General features: G+C 40.5%; 1 protein-coding gene across 5 annotated transcripts in view; it reads left to right on the forward strand.

The window, feature by feature from the left end:
• Positions 1–19,792, forward strand: part of Cdh11 (cadherin 11) — a 151,000-nt gene that overhangs the window by 42,140 nt on the left and 89,068 nt on the right. For 2 of the 5 annotated variants that reach the window (XM_074055911.1, XM_074055910.1), the window contains exon 1: positions 5,992–6,433. The exons of the other annotated variants lie outside the window; for them this stretch is intronic. The gene's annotated coding sequence lies outside the window, so the exon portion shown is untranslated. Of the gene's footprint in view, positions 1–5,991; positions 6,434–19,792 lie in introns of those variants that run through there. 5 annotated transcript variants of the gene reach the window in all.

Consider the following 19,792-nt stretch of genomic DNA (forward strand, 5'->3'; position numbering starts at 1 on the left):
CTTCCCTTACGATTTCTCATGGTAAGTTCAATGGCAAGAAGCACCTGGTCAATGCTCAATGACTTTTAATCAAAGCTGCTATCATGTTAGAATTCTTTACATTTGAGATGGAGCATGTGCCAACCTGTAATGTTTCTGGAATGTTCTGGAAAAGATCCTAGCTTCTCTAGGTGTGGAGAAAGGAGCTTCACTGTATTTTAATGGTAAAGGCCATGGTTTCCTTTGGGCATCTCTATGCCTCAATTGTTCAACTGGGGGGAATCATGATTCTTTGATACTGCTTCTGAAGATACCTTGTCATCACAGGTTTTTTAATACTCCTGAAGTAATCATAAATACTCACATGTCACATCAAAAAGCATAGGGTTTAGAGCTCAGTAAGTACATGTTTATTTATTCACTAATGGGATCTGTGAATTGGTTTTCTATACATGGAAATAGCAGAGTGAGAATAAGAAACTGTAAAGGCTTGTGGACAAACACCATCACAGTATCAGCTCTCTACTTTTCACTATCAGCGTCAGGGAAATTCTTTGATTTTTCTATATTGTCAGAAAATATAAAACAAATCTCCAGCAGAATGAAGAGTGGAGTCTTCACTGACTTTTGTTGGTGATGTATCTCACGGGGGTGGGCTGGGAAATGTTAAGAAAGTGATTACAGTCTGAGAATTAGAGGATCAACTTAATTGAACTGCCTGCTCCAAAAACACTTAAACTAAATGTCTCTGTGTTCCATACCTGTGGATGAAATCAATATGGGTGGTAAACACACAAGGAACAGATAGATGCATTTCTGGCTAACATAAATTGAAGGGAAAATATTTGAGAAGGGCCTGTAGAGATGAAGAGGTAAGATGCTGCAAAATCTTCAGAAAAACAGTACCCTCTAGGATGTTAAATCTGTCTTATGGACCCTGCTAAATATTTGTGGAACTTGATGTGGCTGCATTCTATAGCTAGCTATGTAATGACTTAATATTTAATTTAAAAGGATTTCCTCCTTTAAGCATATTGTGTTGACTGTGAAACCCCTACAGTTCCTTTTAAATTACCTCATGATTCAATTTTTTTCATTGTCTTGACTACGCAGAGCATGTTAGAATAGTGTGTGGGTGAGGTGTAGCATTTGATAATTTTATTTTCTCTTTCGTTCTCTTTTCTCAGTTGCTGTTGTGTTTTCCCATTCAAGTACTACTTTTATAATTAAAACATTTCCATTGTTTTAATTATTGTCTTTACATTAACTTTTCATTTTTTGCCGTGTATGCTTTACAATAAAATATTTATGTGCCTTACAATAAAATGCAATTCTTTTTTCAAGCTATGAAAGGAAGACACACATCTCATGAGCTTCTGCATCAAGCTATGCCCTCTGTTCCATTACTTCATTTTATCCATGTGTAATCATCAATATAGATCCCTACACCATTCTTTCAGATTAGCAAACTGACAATTAGAGAGATAAAGTGATTTACTCATATGTGGGAATAAGTAGAGGCAGAAGTTAGACATGCTAGTATCTTTACTATTTTATGACCTTTGCTTGAAGTGTTTGTTGGGGAATGAAAACCAACAGATATTTTTCCTTCCTTGAAATTACTCCATGCAATAATGGCAAGTGTACAGGCTGTGCAGTCAGGCAAATCTGGGCTTCATTTATGTGCCTGGTTTGGGGAAGTTAGACTGTCTTGAGTCTCTGTTGTCTCTCAGAAAAACAGAGCAGGCCAGGAGTCTGAGCAACTAGAAATGCCATGCACTCCCAGGATGAGCTGGGTCAAGCATGGGTATTAGTTTTACCTCTGTCTTTTTCTCCTCACAGTCTCCATTTTCTCAGGCTGGGAGCCATCGATAGAGCTTATTGATAACTGCTGCAGGTAGAGGAGCTGCCCAATGTGCTTGAGAAAGGGAGGGTTTTTCAACATCACTGTGAAAGAGAAAAGAAAGAGCAAAGACAACCATGCCTTTCAAGTCACGATGCAGGAATCAGAAGAGGGATTTGTAGGAGGTAAATCAAAGAAAATTGTCCAGAATTGGTACAAACAAAATCTGATTTTAGCAAGTGCTGGAGTGGTGAGGCAGGATTTGTGCTCCTGCTTGCACTGAAACACAATTTCTGGGCCTCCAGAAGTATGGCAGCTCCTTGGCAAAGGTTTAGTGGCATAAGAACATTCATCTACTCCTACCTGGGACTGTCACTCCCAACTCCTCTCAAAGGCAAAGTGTTAGGTTGTCACTCCATGCTGCTTCTTTCTTGTCATATATCCTTTATCAAAAATAATGTGCCTGTGTATAGGCACATGGAACCTATACCTCAGGTATAGGTTCAGCCAGGTACTTGATTTCATCTTCAGGACAGCCCCACATGGATACTGTCATTTTTTATAGATGACACGATTCTTCAGAGAGTTTGGTTGACTTCCCAGGGTCACACAGCTGTTGGAGAAAGGGATTATGTTGCCAATATTATGTCTTCTTCCCTGGCCATGTCATGGTACCTTGTCCAGGACAGCACCATCCTAGGAGCATCAGGCAGTGCTTGTTGGAGGAAATAAATCGTCAAGGCTCTGTTGCTTGTCAGAGGTAGATTCTCCTGCAATACTCTTTTGGCTGTCTTGTGAAAGCCAGTGATTCAGAGATCCTTGCCAAGGGATCATCATAAATCCTGTTTAGACAGAGAAATCCACAATGAAAGAAGGGTCTTTGCAGTGGGCCAGAGCCCTGAGCAAAAGGGTCGAGAAGAGGACAGTTATGGCAATGCTTTAGTGACAGCCCTAGGCTTCATTACAAGTCAGGGACACAGATGGCTTCCTAAGTAGGAATTAATAAAGACAGCTCCTTCATCCCCTGCAGAGAGGGGAAAGGGCTATAGGGTAGGATGGTCTGAGAAGCCACTGTCATTTGTGGAGTATTCTAATTCTCTGCCTGAGTTTCTCTGTCTTTCTTAGAAACAAAATGCTGTCTGATAGTCTGTCTTATACCATGATGAAAATGAAAGGCATGACTGACAGAGGTTTCTTCCAGTTCTACTTTCTCAGTCTCTCTCTCTCAGTCTGGTTGACAGTGCAGACTAGCATCCCCAAATGCTGGAGTAGTAGGATGTTATGACATGTTTGCCCTTGTCTACCAAGTGAAGGATTCTGTGCTATGTGCTAGAGAGTGTAGGATTTAAGGCAGAAGAGGAAGAAATTGTGTGTGTGTGTGTGTGTGTGTGTAGGAATGCTCCCGTCTTTGTGGGAGAATATTCTCAAGCACATATATTTCATTTACTTATGTATTAGTTTACTTTTTGGCCAGGTGGGATTAAACCCAGGGCCTCATGAATACTACCACTAGAAACAATCCTCCAGATCTTTTGTTTGTATTTTGTTTTTGAAACAGGGTCTCAAAAACTACCCTGGATAGCCTCAGATTTATAATCCTCTTCCACTTCCTGAGTCACTAGGATTACAGGCCTTATTGAAACCATCATGCCTGGGTCTAAGTACAAGAATTTTAAGGAAAAAATTAACTATTTCTGTCACCCAATGATGGAAAATGATTTAATGTGCCCGTGACAAGGTTTATATTGTTTTGAAGAAATCCTTTCTCTAGAGAAAGGATTTATAAAGAAAATATGACTTTGAATATATGAGTATTACTATTCAAATCTTTTCTTTTTTCTTCCTCTTAAATTTACTCCATTTATTTTCCTCTCTCTTTTCCCCCCTTTTCTTTGTTGTTTCTTCTTATCTCTCTCTGTATGTACACACACACACACACACACACACACACACACACACACACACACACACAAAACCTAAGGAAAGGCTTGGGCCTAGAAATAGAGAAAATTATAAGCAAGGGTACCTCCATGGGTGTTTTCTTATAAATGTTCAGCTTAGGAAAAGTAATGTTGTCATCCTTGTACTGTACACATGTACCTATAACACATCTCACAATTGCATACAGAGCATGCACTAACAGGATCACATTCCAGATTTTAAAAGTAAGGTTCAGAGAGTCTAAGCAATATGCCTGAGGTCACACAGAAGCAAATGATGACGTCTTCATCTGAATCCTGAATTGCTAACTGCAATTGTATTGTCCCAGGCATTGTATCGAAGGGTAGTGTAAGATAGTTAATACAGGCACATTGACTGAGTGGTTCTATTCCATTTCTCTTGGCAATTTGTTGTCTTTGTAACCTCTGTTGTTTTGCAATGCAAAGTGATGCACAGCTCCTTCATCCTCTGTGGGACTCTTACCTCTGCTTCTGCAGCCAGGTAAAGGAACAGGAAAATAGAAAGTTAAAGGAACTCCCCAAAGGACAGCACCAGGAGTCAACGGGTGTTTGCTTTGTTCCGTTTGTTTGATTTAGAACAAAACATAACAACAAATGTTCCCACCTCTAGTTCTAAGGACTTAGTCACAGATTTAACATCAGTGGTTCCATGAATAATAAAAGAGTTTTCAAGCTGTAGGAAAACAACCAGGACATCAAAGTGACACACCAAAATGAAACTCAGGTGCCTGCCTCCACCCACCCCCAGTGCCCCAAGCATCAGCCTCCTCCAAGGTCTTGCTGTCTACAGACCACAACCAGGGGCATCCTTATATCATGTGGGCACTTCCAGATGCCCAGACCTGCTGGAGCAGAATCCACAGTTTAATGAGGTCCCAAGCAATTTTCATGTGACAGTGGCAGAAGCACCTTTTGGCAAAGAGGAGGACTTAACTTCTCGCTCAGGGCCAGGGCTGGGAGAGGATAAGGGACCAATTCACTGTCAGTGGGGCCTGGTACAAAATATAAGAGGGCTACAAAGTACAGTTATTAAAATAAGCAATATTTAATGCGCCATATACATGGGTCGGAGAGACAGACAGAGAGAGAAAGGAGGAAGAGAGAGAATCTGAGGTCTTTTCCCTTCAAAATCTTTGGACCATTAGGCAGGAAAAGCTGGTGAAGTCTGGGAGCTTTGGTCTTTTGTTTTCTCTATGTCTTCTGAATTTTCAATGTAAAATTACATTGAGTTGTTCTAATTTTTTATTTCTTTTCTTAGTGGAACTGGGGTTCAAACTCAGGGCCTCACTCTTGCTAAGAAGGCTGTCTGCCCTTGAGTAATGCTCCCCCTATCCATTTTGCTTTTAGGTATTTTTAAAAAATATGCTCAGTAATGCTCAACTGCCTTGAACCAAAATTCTCCTATTTAAGTACCTGGAATAACAGGCATGGGTCACCCTACCCAGTTTTTTTATTAGTTGAGATGGGGGTCTTGGGAACTACTTTGCTTGAGCTGGCCTTAGATCCTGATCCTTCCTTTTGCAGCCTCTCTAGTAGCTAGGAATTACAGGCATGAGCCACAGCACACAGCTGAGTTGTTCCTATTTTAATATGCATACCTACAAATGATTTGATTTTCAATTCCTGTGGTTGTACAAAATGATTGTGTCTTGATAACCTGAATTTTAAGCTCTGAGGTTGGTTCAGCATAAACCATACTAATGATAAGATTGTAATCAAAGTAGGTAACTTTATGAAGCATGTGCTAAGTGCACTACATGGATTAATTTAGTTGATTTTCACAGGAAATCCTATGTGAGAGGTACCATTGGAATCTCCAGTTTATAGTTGAGGAGATTGCACCTTATCTAACATTATCTAACTAGTAACTAGAGAAGAAAGCATTCAAACCCAGGCAACTTGCCTCAGAACTAACCATCACTTCTTCACAATCTTCTCTAAGCCATGTAAAATGAATTTTTGTAGGATTCAAAGTTCTAACGCAAATGTATGCACCCTTTGGTCTCTTTGAGGTTTAACTACTACATTGCTAAGTGTCTTTTTATTCTGAAAATATGTCTTTTGACACTTATAGGTTAAAATTCTCCTTAAAACAATGAAGTGAGAGTCGTGAATGATGGGAATTGCAGTTTGAAATTTTGGCTGCTAGTTCTCTTTTAATTGCATAAGGAGCGAAGGAGGGATGCTGTTAGTTCAAGGAAGACAGATATTTCTAGGTCCTCACTGCTGAGTCTGGGCAGTATGGGCCAGAGTCCTGGGGGCCAGGTGGGCCCCGAGGGTTGGTGCCCTGTGTTGGCTTCGGTTCTGCTGCTTCTGCAGCAACCATTGCTCTCGCTTCTGGCTTGTGTCTGTGTGGGACTCATTAGCAGTGGGTGTGTGTCTCACCACAGTGGCTCATTCACAGGGCTGCGAGCAGTGCCAGGGATTGGGCCGCCTCTCGGGCTATGCTTGGAGGCAGCCTCATGGCCTGCCCAGAACAAAGCTAGGCTGAGCCCTTTTATGCCCTGTTGCCCTTGGTGTGTGCATATGAAGTGTCCTGAGATCGCAAGCAGAAGGGGTATATTGGAGATGGCATCCCCATGGCTGGATCCTGCCTCTAAAGGAAGATAGTAGCTGGCCAAGAGCTGCGTGTGACCCTGGGGATGGTGAAGTGAGTATGCACTGCATTCATCGGGCCTGGCCTCTCCATCTGACAGCCTGAGAGCAGGTGCCAGTTATGCTGCCCAGCACGGGCAGGCGACTGATGGGATGGAGACGGAATGGTGGCACATAGATCCTGGCAGAGGGGACTGACTTTTGTAGACACAAGCTTTAGGTTGACAGTGCTGTTTTATTTATGTACTGCCTATGCTGTTACAGCTGCTGGCTCAGTACCGTCCACTATTTCTGTACTTTTTCTCCTGTCATGATGGCCATTTGATTCAGGGTTCCTTTTAATCCCAACCTAGTTGCTGCTGCCAGAGCCATGGTTCACTGGCTTGGCCTGGGCTGAGGATCCTCATCCTATGAGTTTCAGAAAGTTGGTTCTGATCTCTCTGGGAAGAGAAATGTTGTGGACTGAGTCCCACCACCAGATTGCGGAGTCTGAGGACACACGCTTGAGGCACTATTTCCATCTTCTGTCTTTGTCTGGTCGCCTACTCATTAAATCTTCCTGGGTCTGTGGAGTTGACTACCAATTGGTGTCTGACCTAGTTACAGGGAACCACTACGTAACCCCTTGCTCATCATAACAAATGGATTGTAATAGTTTGTTCCTGTGATTCAAAGTGGATGATGTTTATCTTGGAGTTCTTGCTCCCTGCTTGGAATGTACACATGTGCCTGCCCATGCATATACTTAGTCATATGTGAATATGCATGCGTGCGGGCACGCATGTGTATGTGTGCATATGTGTTATGCAGCTGCCTAATTGAGGCTGGCATTTTCTGTTTCTATATTGGGGACTCTGCTTTTGGAAAACAGCATTGAGGCTTTGTTTGGAAGTTAATGGGCTTGCTCCCTTCCCTGCCGTGACCTCCTTTCATTTTCCACTGGGAGCACTTTCTTGTGAGCATGGGTTCTCACATTTTCTGCTCTTGGTATCAGCTCTGTTTGCCTCCCTTCTGCCAAAGAATGCCAGGGAGTTACTCAAATGATCTTTGGACTGCATGTTTAATGAATGAAGAGTTCAACGGGACAGTTATGGAGACTGCACATGATCCAGCTGGTCCCTCTTCAGCTCTGCTGGGCCATGACTCACATGTTTGACTTTTGCCTCTGCTGACGTCACAACCATGCGGGAGGTTGGTTTGCTCAGCATATCCCAGAGCCTGTGACCTTTTCATCACCATTTTGTCATGCATTTTGAAAATTACTCTCTAAGCAGGCTGCTTCTAAAAGGAATAACTAATTCCTTTTCCCATTTTAAATTAGGTGTATGCATCTAATTGTCAATCAAACCTTTTAATCTGTATGAGTTGATCAGAGTTAATATATATTTACTGAGCATATCTTATGGGCCTGACCTATAGCAGGTTCTGGGAATAGAAAAGTGAATGAAATTCAGTCTTACCGGGGATTTCCAATGCAACATGGTATTCTTGTTAGCTCATTTTAATTTGGGCCATGTGTATTGAGCACTCACTGTGTGCAGCAGTGCCTAGTGCTTTCTGTATATCACATCCTTTAATCTTCAGAACAACCCTGTGAGTTAGGCATTAGAGACAACACTTCAGGTGAGGAAACTGAAGCTCAGTGAGTTGAATTGCTTGCTCAAAGTCACACATTTAATGACAAGTCAGAGGCAGGATTTGAGTCTAGGATTGCTGGACTTTTACTGCTCCCCAAAGGAGATTACAGGCACCAACTCCATGCATTCCTCCCTTTTTTTCCTGCTGGACAGCCATTTGTTTTTGTAGGCAGAGAGAGTTCCATGTTCTCTCCCCATTTCATGGCCTCCAGTTTAGTCTAAAAATCCTGGGTAAAAATGAGTATTTGGCCCTATATAATAGTGGAATTTCTAGCTTTTCAAGCCATTAAGAAATTGTTTAGATGGAAAAAACTAGGCTCTGAGTGGCAAAAGGATTTGTCCATGGTTATATGATGGCAGGATCTGGACTGGAACTCAGTCACTTTGATCTGCAGGCTGGTTGGGTGGGTCATAGCAAATTACTTTCTTATTAGCTAGTTTATTCTGAGCATAAGCAAATCTCAAGGGTTCTCCAACACAATTCTATCCAGGCTGGAGGTGAGAGTAACTGTAATTAAATACAGTACAAACTCATTAGGTGTAAGGATCTAATCTTGTTCATCACTGTGTCCCTGTGCCCTATCACAGTCCCACCTGCACCAGAGATGGTCAGGTACCATGTGTTGGATGAATGCTGTGGATGAAGAGATGTTCATGTTCATGCCATCAGTCTGCTACTTGCTGACCTCCCTTCCTGGATTCTCCCAACACCAAAGAGTATTTTTGACTCAAATTGATGGCATCAATATTTAATTTGACACTTCGATGATTCAGTCATTTAGTATTGTAAACTATTTTCCTGTTTCTATTTTGGAATAATTTGGCTTGTTCTTTCAGCAGCTCTAGGTTGAGTAATTCTTAGTGGCTGTTCCAGAAAACAGTGGAGGGTATTCTGTCATCAGCATCCTCGTTCATGGATGTGGCCAGCTCAGGAATCCTCCCTGCAGAAGAAATTCTCCCTGCTGCATGATGAGATCTTGTAACATCAAACATTGATTTCTAGGACAGATAATACTTTCAAAACAGAGGAAGAAGAGAGAGAAAAAACTTCACACACAGTTTATTCACACAGATGCATGAAGTGTCCTTTCTCTCCTTCCTCCCAGTGTGGAATTTAGAAGTATTTTTACATTTATGTCAGCAGAGTAGAGATTTTATTTCATAATGAACCAGACTAAAATAGTCCAATGTATTTTCCACATTGCTTTCCAATTCATGAAATTGTAAACTTGAAGAAAGCTGGCATGTGGAGAGTTAGCTGTGTTCTACTTACATAGTCTACTTTTCTAACAAGGCACTTCAGATTTTATGTGGATATAAGTTGTAATTCTTGTTGGCAATCTGAGTGGAATAGAATAGAATTATTAAAAGAATCCTCATGCTCACAAGGGCCTTGACATCATATTGCTTACTTCATTCTGAGTCAGACTGTCAAAGCTTTAATGCTCTGATTTCTTTAATGACAAGAGAGTCCTTGAAACATGCATAGGGACTACCTAGAATTAGTCAATATCAGAATTCTCTTTTGTTCTTTTTTGATTGTTTTATAATTTAAATAATTAAGATGACTTCTAATGTAAGCATCTTTCCTAATTGCTTAGGAGCATGTTTCTCATTTCCAGAAATGAGTTGCATTTTAACTGGAAGAGCAAACAACACAAATAATAAAATATTGAAACCAACTTCTTCAAAAAGTTAACCTGGTCTTTAAAGTTTCTTGTGAAAAACAAGAAGGAAGGCATAAAACTGTTCCTATGAATCCATTTGCTCACTTTTAGGTCAAACCTGTTAGGATTCTTTCTTTAATGAGGTTACAGGGTTTTAGGCGATGAGTCTTTCGAAAGGATCTGGTAATGAGCTGACTTCTAAGAGAAGGCTGAGAGCATTCATTAACTCTGCTTGCATCATAATTTGGCAAGGTCACCGAAGAGAGCCTTCTTAGGCCACTAAAAATAGACAGTCTCATAGATCCAATCATGCCCTCATCTTGCCTTTCTTTTTCTTTGGTCATGTCTTATTTTGGAAGCTTTCCTCATTCTTCTCACTCTCATGCCTCCTCTGTAGGTCTGCTTTTGCTCTGGAAAAGACAGTGCCTCCTGGTGTGTTGGGGAAGAGAGGGAAGGCAGGAAGTTCAGGACCCCTCAACTTACTTGACTTCTTTTCCTTCCAAGATCCTTTCCCCCCTTCTTTCCTCTCCCTTCTTTCTCTCTCTCTTCCTCTGTCACACTTTAACATAGCTATTACTTCTGTGTGTTTATCTTTGCAAAGCAACTGGCATATAGAAAGTCTTTATGTGTACTTATTGAAAAAGGGAATGAGTAAGTGGAAAGCATAAAGGTCTAGTGAGAGAGTCATGCAGCTACAAAGATTTGACTTCCTTCTCTAAGCTGTATTTTTTAATATGCTGGGGTTTGAACTCAGAACCTCCCACATGCTAGGCAGGTGCCTTGAGTCATAATCCCTATTCTTATTGGGGAAGAGAAGGAAGGTAGGAAATTTCAGGACTCCCCCTGAAGAACTGTAGAACTCTTTTGCTGATACTGGAGATTGAATCCAGGGCCTCAAACTTGCTAGGCAAGCATTCTACCACTTAGGCTACATGAACAGCCCTTGCCTCTCTTGAAAGCATATCTCTCAACTATATCACTATATCATTAACCCCTTTTTTGTCCCCCTACTTGCATATGGGCCACGCTTTAATTCATGCATGTGTTCTGTCAATGATCACTCATCTGTTATATGAATCTGCCCATATCTGAACACGTACACCAGTTCAGAAAAAGGTTCTTTAACTCCTTGATTTATTGTTTACATTTTCCCTCTAGAGTCCCTGAATTTCATGCATTTTTTTTTTTTTACTTTGTGATACTGGGGATTAAACCTAAGTTCTTGTGAATGGTCCTTTTACCACTTGAGCTGTGCGGCCAGCCCTTTTGTTTTTTTATTTACTCATTTATTTTTGAGATAAGTTTTCAAATTGCCATCTTCCTTCCTCCACTTCCTAAGTAGCTGAGATTATAGGCCTTTACCACTGTGCCAGGCTTCATAAAGATCTTACCTGATGCAAATAAGATCTTACCTGAAAGGTTAACATCTATAAATCAGATAAAGTAGCTCTTCTGTGAATTAAATAGAAAAAAGGAGAAAGGGATTAAGACCCCAGAATCCTCAACTCTCCTCTCTTCACCATGGCTCTGTAGCAGCCTTTGGGGTACCACAGGAATACCTGGGCTTAACCACACACAGTAACATCACTGGATGGATCACTGAATTGTCATTTGGCTGTTACATCTTGGGATTTGTGATGTCTTTCAAACCTCTAGTCTGGATGTCCATGTATACAACTTGCAGGGAATGCTCAGTATAGATGTTTTGTGAGTATAAATGATGCAAAAGATAAGCTTCTGCTCTTCATAATCTCACTGGGACTGGGGTGGTGTGCAAATGCTTGGGAAAATTGCTCCCTTAAACAAGAAGATGTTCAAGAATCGAAGGCCCAAATGACTGAGAAGGATCACTGTAGGTAGTAGATGTCATCTCTCATTCCACTGTTTCATGATTGAACATCAGCTGTGTGCTAGGTTTCACTGTGCTGGCTTAATAGAGCCCTAAAGAAGAAGGTATTCTCTAACCTCTGTTTTATTAACCATTAAAAAATTTCTAGGTGTCTTATTATTATCTAATTCTTTGCTGTTTACTTGATGGAAGAAAGCTCTGTAAGAAGAGTAGTCCTGTCTGTTTGGTTCCCTAGTAACTTGATCAGTTTCTGGCACAGAGTAGAAGCTCAGGAAACAGCTTGGTGATGGGATGGATGGTTGACCAAAATAATGCCGGTGTGTTTGTGTGTGTGTGTGTGTGTGTGTTTGTGTGTGTTGGGAAGGTGGACTATCAGGAGGCAATATAAGAGAAGAGCAAAAGGCATTCCATCCAGAGGTAAAAGTAGGAATGGATGAGGTAAGGTAAAACAACATAATAAATTGAGGGAAATGGTGGTTTTCAGGAAGAGACCGTTCATACCAAACAGAAAACCAGCTGAGGCTTGCTCATGAAGGGCTTTTCTTGAGGACAAAGTTAGGTGGTACATAAGAATGGGAGCTCTGGAGTCCATCTACCTGGGTATGAATCCTTACAATTTTGGTGACTGGGCTAAGTTGCACCCACTCTGTCTTAGATGTCATCACTTTCAAATAGGGGCAATCAATGTGGCAATTCATTTAAGCGCAACACCTGGTTATTGTTAAAAACAGAAAGTGCTGACTCAGGCAGAGACGCTGCACAAGTTTGTAATCTCAGCTACTCAGGAGGCATAGGTAGAGGGATCACGGTCTGAGACTCTTCCTGGCAAATGCAGGAGACCCTATTTGGAAAACAAATTGAAAGCAAAAAGAGCTGGGCATGTGGCTAAAGTGGTAGAACACTTGCTTAGCAAGTGTGAGGTCCTGAGTTCAAACTCCAGTACTTGTAACAAGAAAACAGGAAGATCCAAAGAGACCTTCTGTACTTTGAACTAGGAATGTCATGAGCAAGCCTGTGGTTGAGAATGACCATGTAATCCTCATGCAAAAGATGGGCTGGCTCTCACTTTCTCTGGCAGAAGGATGCTTTGAGCATCCTCTTCTTCTCCTTCCCCCTGAGGGAGACTCTCAGTCCTCAGGTGCTAACACTGATGTTTAATGCTGCTCAGTAATTCTATTTCTGCTGTAGTTACACTATGGATATTGCTTGTTATCTTATGTAAGGTCACCTCTGTGAAAAGCAGAGGTATAAAGAAGGCACTGGCATCAATATCTGGAATACTGATCGGACCGAGTACCAGTTTTAACTTCATGGGCACTGTGACCCATCCCTGTGATACAGTCCTCACAAGTATATGATTTCTAAGTCCAAGCTTTGCGTAGGAACATTTATTCAAACTATTTCATGTTATTATTTCTTCCTTTTACTTTCTTATTCCATAATATAGTATCAGATGTTTTTGTACTGTACGTGTCACTGTGTGCAGTTGAAAATTCCCTTTGGAAAAGAACAGAGTATACATAAACTGTATGACATAAATTTTGGGGAAGATACAAGGTAGATTCCGAGTCCAGTGAGTTTCCAACCTATTTTCTTCTTCACGAGGACCTAGTTTCCTGGAATTATTAGACTCTGCCCCCTCTTGTTTTGTGAGGTCAGGATCGGCATTTGCCTCTCCCTGCAATCCTTTCTCTGGTTTTGGAAGAGAATTACCATCAGTTCTTGTGGTACTTTCACATGCCTGCCCTGACATGTGATGTTAATGAGGCTGCAGCACAGAGATGCTGGGATGTGGGTGGCAGAGGCTGCAGCTGCTGGGATTCCTGCAGGCTCTGTTGCTCCCAGAACACTTACCACTCAAGGCCTCAGTTTCTCTACCTGCAAAATAAGTGAAGATAGATTAGTGATTCTGTTCTTCACAACATCTTGTTATTTTCTTAATACTTTCTTTTGACTCCTTGTACTTTTCTTAAATATTTTTGGATTAAGTTATATTGCTGTCATTGATGGTAAACTAATATTTCTTGTCATAAACACGAGTTAAAATATATGTAATTAAAGGGACACAATATAACTGAATCCATTCTGAGCCTTAGGCTGCCATCTTTCTCTGTTAAAAGAGATTTGTTAAGGAATCACTGCAAATAGAGACTTACTTTTTTGCTGAGATCAAGGCTCAGAGAATTGAAGAAGTACTGCTCAATGTCCTGATTCATAGTCATTCGATACCAATAATAACCATCACTGTTTGTTGGGTCCCTGTTGAGCCAGACATTGCACTAACTTCTTTATGCTAAAACTTTATACAGAACAATGATAATATTTGATGGTACTGTCAACTAATATTTATTGAATAGTAACTTTGTGCCAAAAACAAGTATATAATTTGCACATGCTATATCATTTGCCTCAGCATACTTCTGTAAGGTGTTATGATGCCCATTTTGTAGAAAAGAAGACTGAGTTCTAATTCAAGCAATGAGTGAGTCATAGAGCCCTAAATAGGAACTGGTCTGCTGGAAACAGTTGCTCACCACTGCAGAGGCTGAGTCTCCTGGCACTGTGTGTCTAACTCTATAGCTTGGTCCCTTTACTCTCTTTCTGCTTGCTGGGTGACAGAACCACTTGGTGTGGCTGGAGTGGGTGCTGTAGACTGTCGCTGGGGCCCCCATCTTGTCAGGGACTCTGAGAGCAGACTGTACTTATACATCATCCCAAAGCTAAGGCATAAATCTCTACGTCTTGCCCTAAAGTCTCCTGCACATGTGATGCTCCCTGAAAGATGGCCTTCACCATAATTGTGAAGTCTGAGACTCCTGTTGAATATTAGAGAGGCACAAGCTTTTGGCTCAATTTCTTCCTACATTAAAGGTAGAGAGTAGGGTACTTCTAGCCAGATGAATTGATCATCACAATTACAAAAGTCTTAAATCTCAGAGTGGAAAAAAACATTACTGTCTATCAAATTTGCCCAATACCAAATTAATTTTATAATTTACTAGACACAGAATGTAGCTTAAATATTTCCGGAGATGATCAATCCAGTTGTGAGTACTATTTGTGTATGTGTGTGTATAAAATACACACAGATACATAGATACTCTCTCTTTCTAGCTATTCATCTATCTATCATCTATCTATCTATCTGTCTGTCTATCTATATTAGACAGTTTCAAATATCAAAGTACAAAAAACATGAAGACGTCCCGTTTCAAAATCCAGCCTAATTTTCTTGACTGAATCTTTAAGACAAAGGATTAGTGAGCCTGACAGCAGAAGACACCAGAGCCGCTGATCCCCTAATGTGAATCTTTTCATGTAAGAGCAGGATTGATTCTGTCATTCCCACAGAGTGGCCCCTGCCCAGTCTGATAAGATATTCAACTCTACACAATTGCTGAGAAGTTTTTCCTCCTCATACTCTGTTCTTAACAATGAAATTGTTATACGTAGGCACCACTTTTCATCATTTAAGAAATTTAAAAAAGGACAAAAAAAAAAAGTCAATGGGCCTTTGAGGATTCTGGCTTGTGTGTGCACACATGACATAGAGGTAAGTCATGAGGGACCAGCCTAGATCAAGCTTCCTGTGAGAAAATTAGGTGCTTGATATTGGCAAGTTACTTTTCCCAGAACCCTTAAGAACATTAAAATTTGTGCATACCACTGAAGAATGTTGTTCCACCAATAAAGTCCAGCAAACCAAAACTGAAACATTTTAATGGCCTGCCTCTCCTGTGAACCCTGAATGAATCCGGTGTGCTTAATGAGGTGTGATGAGGATGCAGCATGCCCACTGGATGCTCCCTGGCTCACGTCAGTCCTTCTATGGTCAAATTTGTATTCATGCCTGAAGAAAATTGCAATTCTCCTCTTACTGTAGCCCTTCAGAAGCACGTGTGTCTAGGTGAGGCCACAATGTCAGAGACTCACTTTTTTTCTTTACTAAATCATTTACTTAAATGCTATTCTGCTTTGTGCCTTTGTCAATCTAATGTACCCTGGGCAAGAAAACACACAAGCTTTTTGCCCTGATGGAGCTTATAAACAAATTGAGTTTTCACAGCATGTATCTTCAGAGTATCTCAGAGGAGGTAAATAGCAAAGAAACATTTTTTTCTTTAATTTCATGTTGCAAAAGGACATTTCCACTTAATTTTGAGAAATCTTGTTTCACTTGGCCACCGAGGGAATTCTCTTCCATTATATCATAAATCAATCACATTTCTATGGATGGTACAGTTTTCTTTTTAAAGTTTTTATTAGCATATGTTAAATTGCACATAGTAAGGGGCTTCATCATTATAGTTTGTTTTTCTTACTATGAGAAGCAGGCTGTGACTATGTGGGCACAAGAGCAAAACCTCTTCAGTGTGAGTGTGTTAAGTGTTTGCAATATGTCTCTGGGTTTGTGAATATGAGGATCTGAATCCTCCAGACACTTACCAATGATCTGATTCCTTGATTGTGTGGGAGTTGTCCAGATTTCATCAAATGTTACAACTACCGTCTTAGATTTCTGATGTGCTAAAAAATCTGTTGTTCTTCATTATACTTGTAATTCTTCTGTGTCAGCGGCTGCTTTCTCTGGATAGTTCAGCAGCCAGGCAATGTGATATAGTTCTTAGTTATTTTTTTCACATCAATGGATTTCTTCCCTAAATTGATGTCTTAATTTATGTATGATGCACTTAAGTATAACAGTTGGTGAATTGCTACAGTCAAACAGCCTCTGTCTGAATCTTGACTTCACTGGTTATGGGCTTTGTGATTGAGGACAGCTCTACTCATCTTTTTGTACCTCAGTTTCCTAGTTATGAAATAAAGAAAAGCAGAGTACCTTACTTAAAACATAGTACTCTGATTGTTGCAAGATTAAATTATATTTTATAGGGAAGTACTTAGCTCAGCACCCAGCACATTATAAACTCTCAATAAATATTATCCACCATCACTACTTGTTTGCATTAAGTTGTGTCAAAATAACACCCAATTCCTGGGGACACAGAGCTGTTGAGAGACTTTATACCATGCATACATGACTATGAGTATGCCCTATGATGTTTGTAAAAACACAACTTCATTTACTTATTTTAATGATTTTAGAAAGCAAACCAAAAAGCACCATATTGCTTTTGTCAAAACTGAATAAATTGTTATAGTCCTCAAAAACAAATCACAAATTATACCTATAATTTGATATTCTATGAATAGGTATTTTCAGTCATTTAAAATTATAATATATGTATGTATATATATACATACATGTATATACACACACACATAAATATGCACCATTCCTTGATTAGTGCAGTAAGTCAGTCCTGGAGAGGGCTTTGGGTGCAGAGAAATCTAGATTGCAATTAGTTAATAGATAACCTCCTGGGCAAATTCTATAACATTGCTGAGGTTCACTTCTGTCTTCTTTGGGAGGCAAGAATGGAATAAACAAGCTGCTCCCAGTGCAGTTTGGACCATCAGTTTTTAAAATAATGCACTCACAAGCAGCAAAGCAATAATGCCACAGATATATATAGTAGACATCAAATAAAACTGGAGCTTCCGGTATTGCAGTTGTTAATATGTTAAAAAAGCGAAAGTGAAAGTCCATAATTTGGGCAAGAAATAAGGATAAAATGTAGAGAGTAGCAGGAGGTGTGCTCATATGCTAGATGACTGTTTGTTTATTCATTTCCCAGAGATATTACAAAGGCTGTGAATATTTATTTAGTTCTGCTCCCAATAGCCCTTCTAATAGGGAATTATTTGGGTACAACGAAAGACATTTGTAAATGTGGCTGATAAGACTGCCATTGGACAAGGAGTGTTTTGTTGGACACAAGAATTCTATTATCCCTGGCTTCAGTTGTCAAGTGCCCGGGGAACCCAGAATTTATGGTGGCAGCACAATGGGCCTTTCAAGGCCCAGCGAAAGAGCTGTGAGATCCTGCTCCCCGGCTTTTCAGGGTTTCTAATCTTTTTATCGGGCCAGGACAATGCCGGATTCAGCTGCTGCCTGGGCCTCCTGACTGTCCATTGGCCATCAGGTATTGTGCAGTAATTACCATGGTGACAATGGACTCTCTCTACGACATCCATCTGAGCTTTGGAAAATGGCGAAGGTTGTCACTTTGTATTAGATGCCCCTAAAGGAATGGCTTACTTAGGAAAACTACTAAAGAGAAATAAAGATAATCGTGTTAAGGGTTTCATTTAAATGGCTGCTGTGTCAAATCCATTTGGAGCCCAGGAACTCTTTATGAGTGTTTTCTTGTAATTACAGTTCTACCTTGGACATCATCCTCTGTATAAGCAGTGAGTAGCAAGCCTGAGAGACATTGCAGAGGACATGAGCCATGGCCCCTGGCCACCATAAACAGCACAGTGGGAGCAGAGGTCTAAGCTGAGGCAGTGAACTTTAAGGGATAGCTGAACTTCTTTAAGACTCAGTTTCTTCATATGAAAACATGGTATGGAAAATGCTCATAGATGACTATTAATTACAAGTTGTATGATTGTATGCAAATATACCTGTATAAATACGCATCTACCATATGGCTTTATAAATAGCAAACGTAACAAAATATAAAACTTATAATCATGCAAAATTATAAAAGCACAATGTGCATCTTTCCATAATCACAGCTAATGACTGTTGAGTGTGTAAGTGAGGCGCTGCATTTGCTATCACTGTTCTTCATAATGACCCTCAAAATATTATTGGCTTCATTTTGCAGCAGAAAAACTGAGGCTCAGAATGTTCTTGCTTTTCCAAAGCCAACTAGTTTGGAAGATGTAAAGCCTAGATTTTAAGTACACTTGCCTCACATTCTCCTATTCTTTTTACAAAATATCCTTCACCACATGGTTTTGGAACTTTGGCAATAACAGGAAAGAGAAACACCCAGTGGTGATTATTAATTGAGTTTAATCATCACTTTGACCACGTCAACAACATATGACACCCCAAAAAGGAAGACACTCCCTATCTGCAGGCACCCAGAGTCTACTGTGCACATACAGCCCCTTCTCCTGCTTGTCGAAAAAGAAAAGCACAGAGCAATCTTGGCAAGACAACTTAGTGTTTCTAGATCCGCAGAAAAGTGGGTGGTCATTGCTCAACTTGTTTACCTATTAAATATTTTAAAAAACCAGTTTTTCTCTTTATATAATATGAATGTATGAACATTTAATCATATTTTAATCTCTTCCAAAATATCTTAAGTTCCCTTAAATTCAAAAAGTAGAACCTATGTTTGGCTGCATTCCAGAGAGGTAGGCATGATTTGCCCTGGGAATTGGGTCTCACGGTGGGTTCTTAAAGTTCATGAAAACAAGTAGACTTGTCATTGATCTAGCCCAGCTATGCCTCTTTCTGGCTCTGTGCACTTGGGTGTTTGTCACTTAGTATTAGTTTCTCCACTTGAAATATGGTGCTTTCTCCTCATTCTATCCTATTCCTCCAAATGGCAGCCCTGTTTCCTTTTATGGAAACATCTGCCATATCTATAGTGTATTGTGCTCACAGTGCACTCAGAAACAGGTCTGAGGATCTTGAAGCAGGCCTTGAGGGGAGCAAGTAGGTAAGACTATTTTAATATAATTCTCATACACTTTCAGCCAAACCTTCTTCTCGCCATCCTCCCCACTAGCACAGCATGTTGTTTTTGTTGTACTGTTGACGGTGATCCTGGAACACACTTGGCCTGGCCTCCTGCCTCAGCCTCCTGAGTGCTGGGATGACAGTCATGTGCCACCACACCCAGCTGTTCTTGATTTTGGTATGTATGTGGTGACAAGTACTTTTCCATCCCACTTTATGGCTTTGGCTTCATGGTGGTCTCGCTCCTGTTTTCTTCTCCGAGACACATGTGATAGTCAGAGACAAACATCTTCCCCAGACCCCACAGCCCTTCATTTGCAGAGGTCTGCACTAATGAGAATCCTTAGAAGATGTACCATTTTTTTTTCTTTTTCTTTTCTTCCAAAGCTTTTAATCGGCTGTGGTGCAAGCTTTGGGTGAAAGTAGTTTTATAGGAAACATTTTGCAGGAAGGTAAAGAATGCAAGGCAAAGCAGGGGGTCCAATTCGGTTTTTATAGACTTGAGAAGTAAATGTTTACAAATATGCCAGCCACGGATACAGCTGTGTTACTCACATTACTAGTCTGGAGAAGGAAAACAGAAGGAAGACAGGCTTTGGAGTCTGAGCTGCTGAATTCTGATTCTACCTTGGGTTTTATTGACTCTAAACCTTCAGCA

The sequence above is a fragment of the Castor canadensis genome, chromosome 15 (genome assembly GCF_047511655.1).
Source record: "Castor canadensis chromosome 15, mCasCan1.hap1v2, whole genome shotgun sequence".
NCBI classification, from domain to species: Eukaryota; Metazoa; Chordata; class Mammalia; order Rodentia; family Castoridae; genus Castor; species Castor canadensis.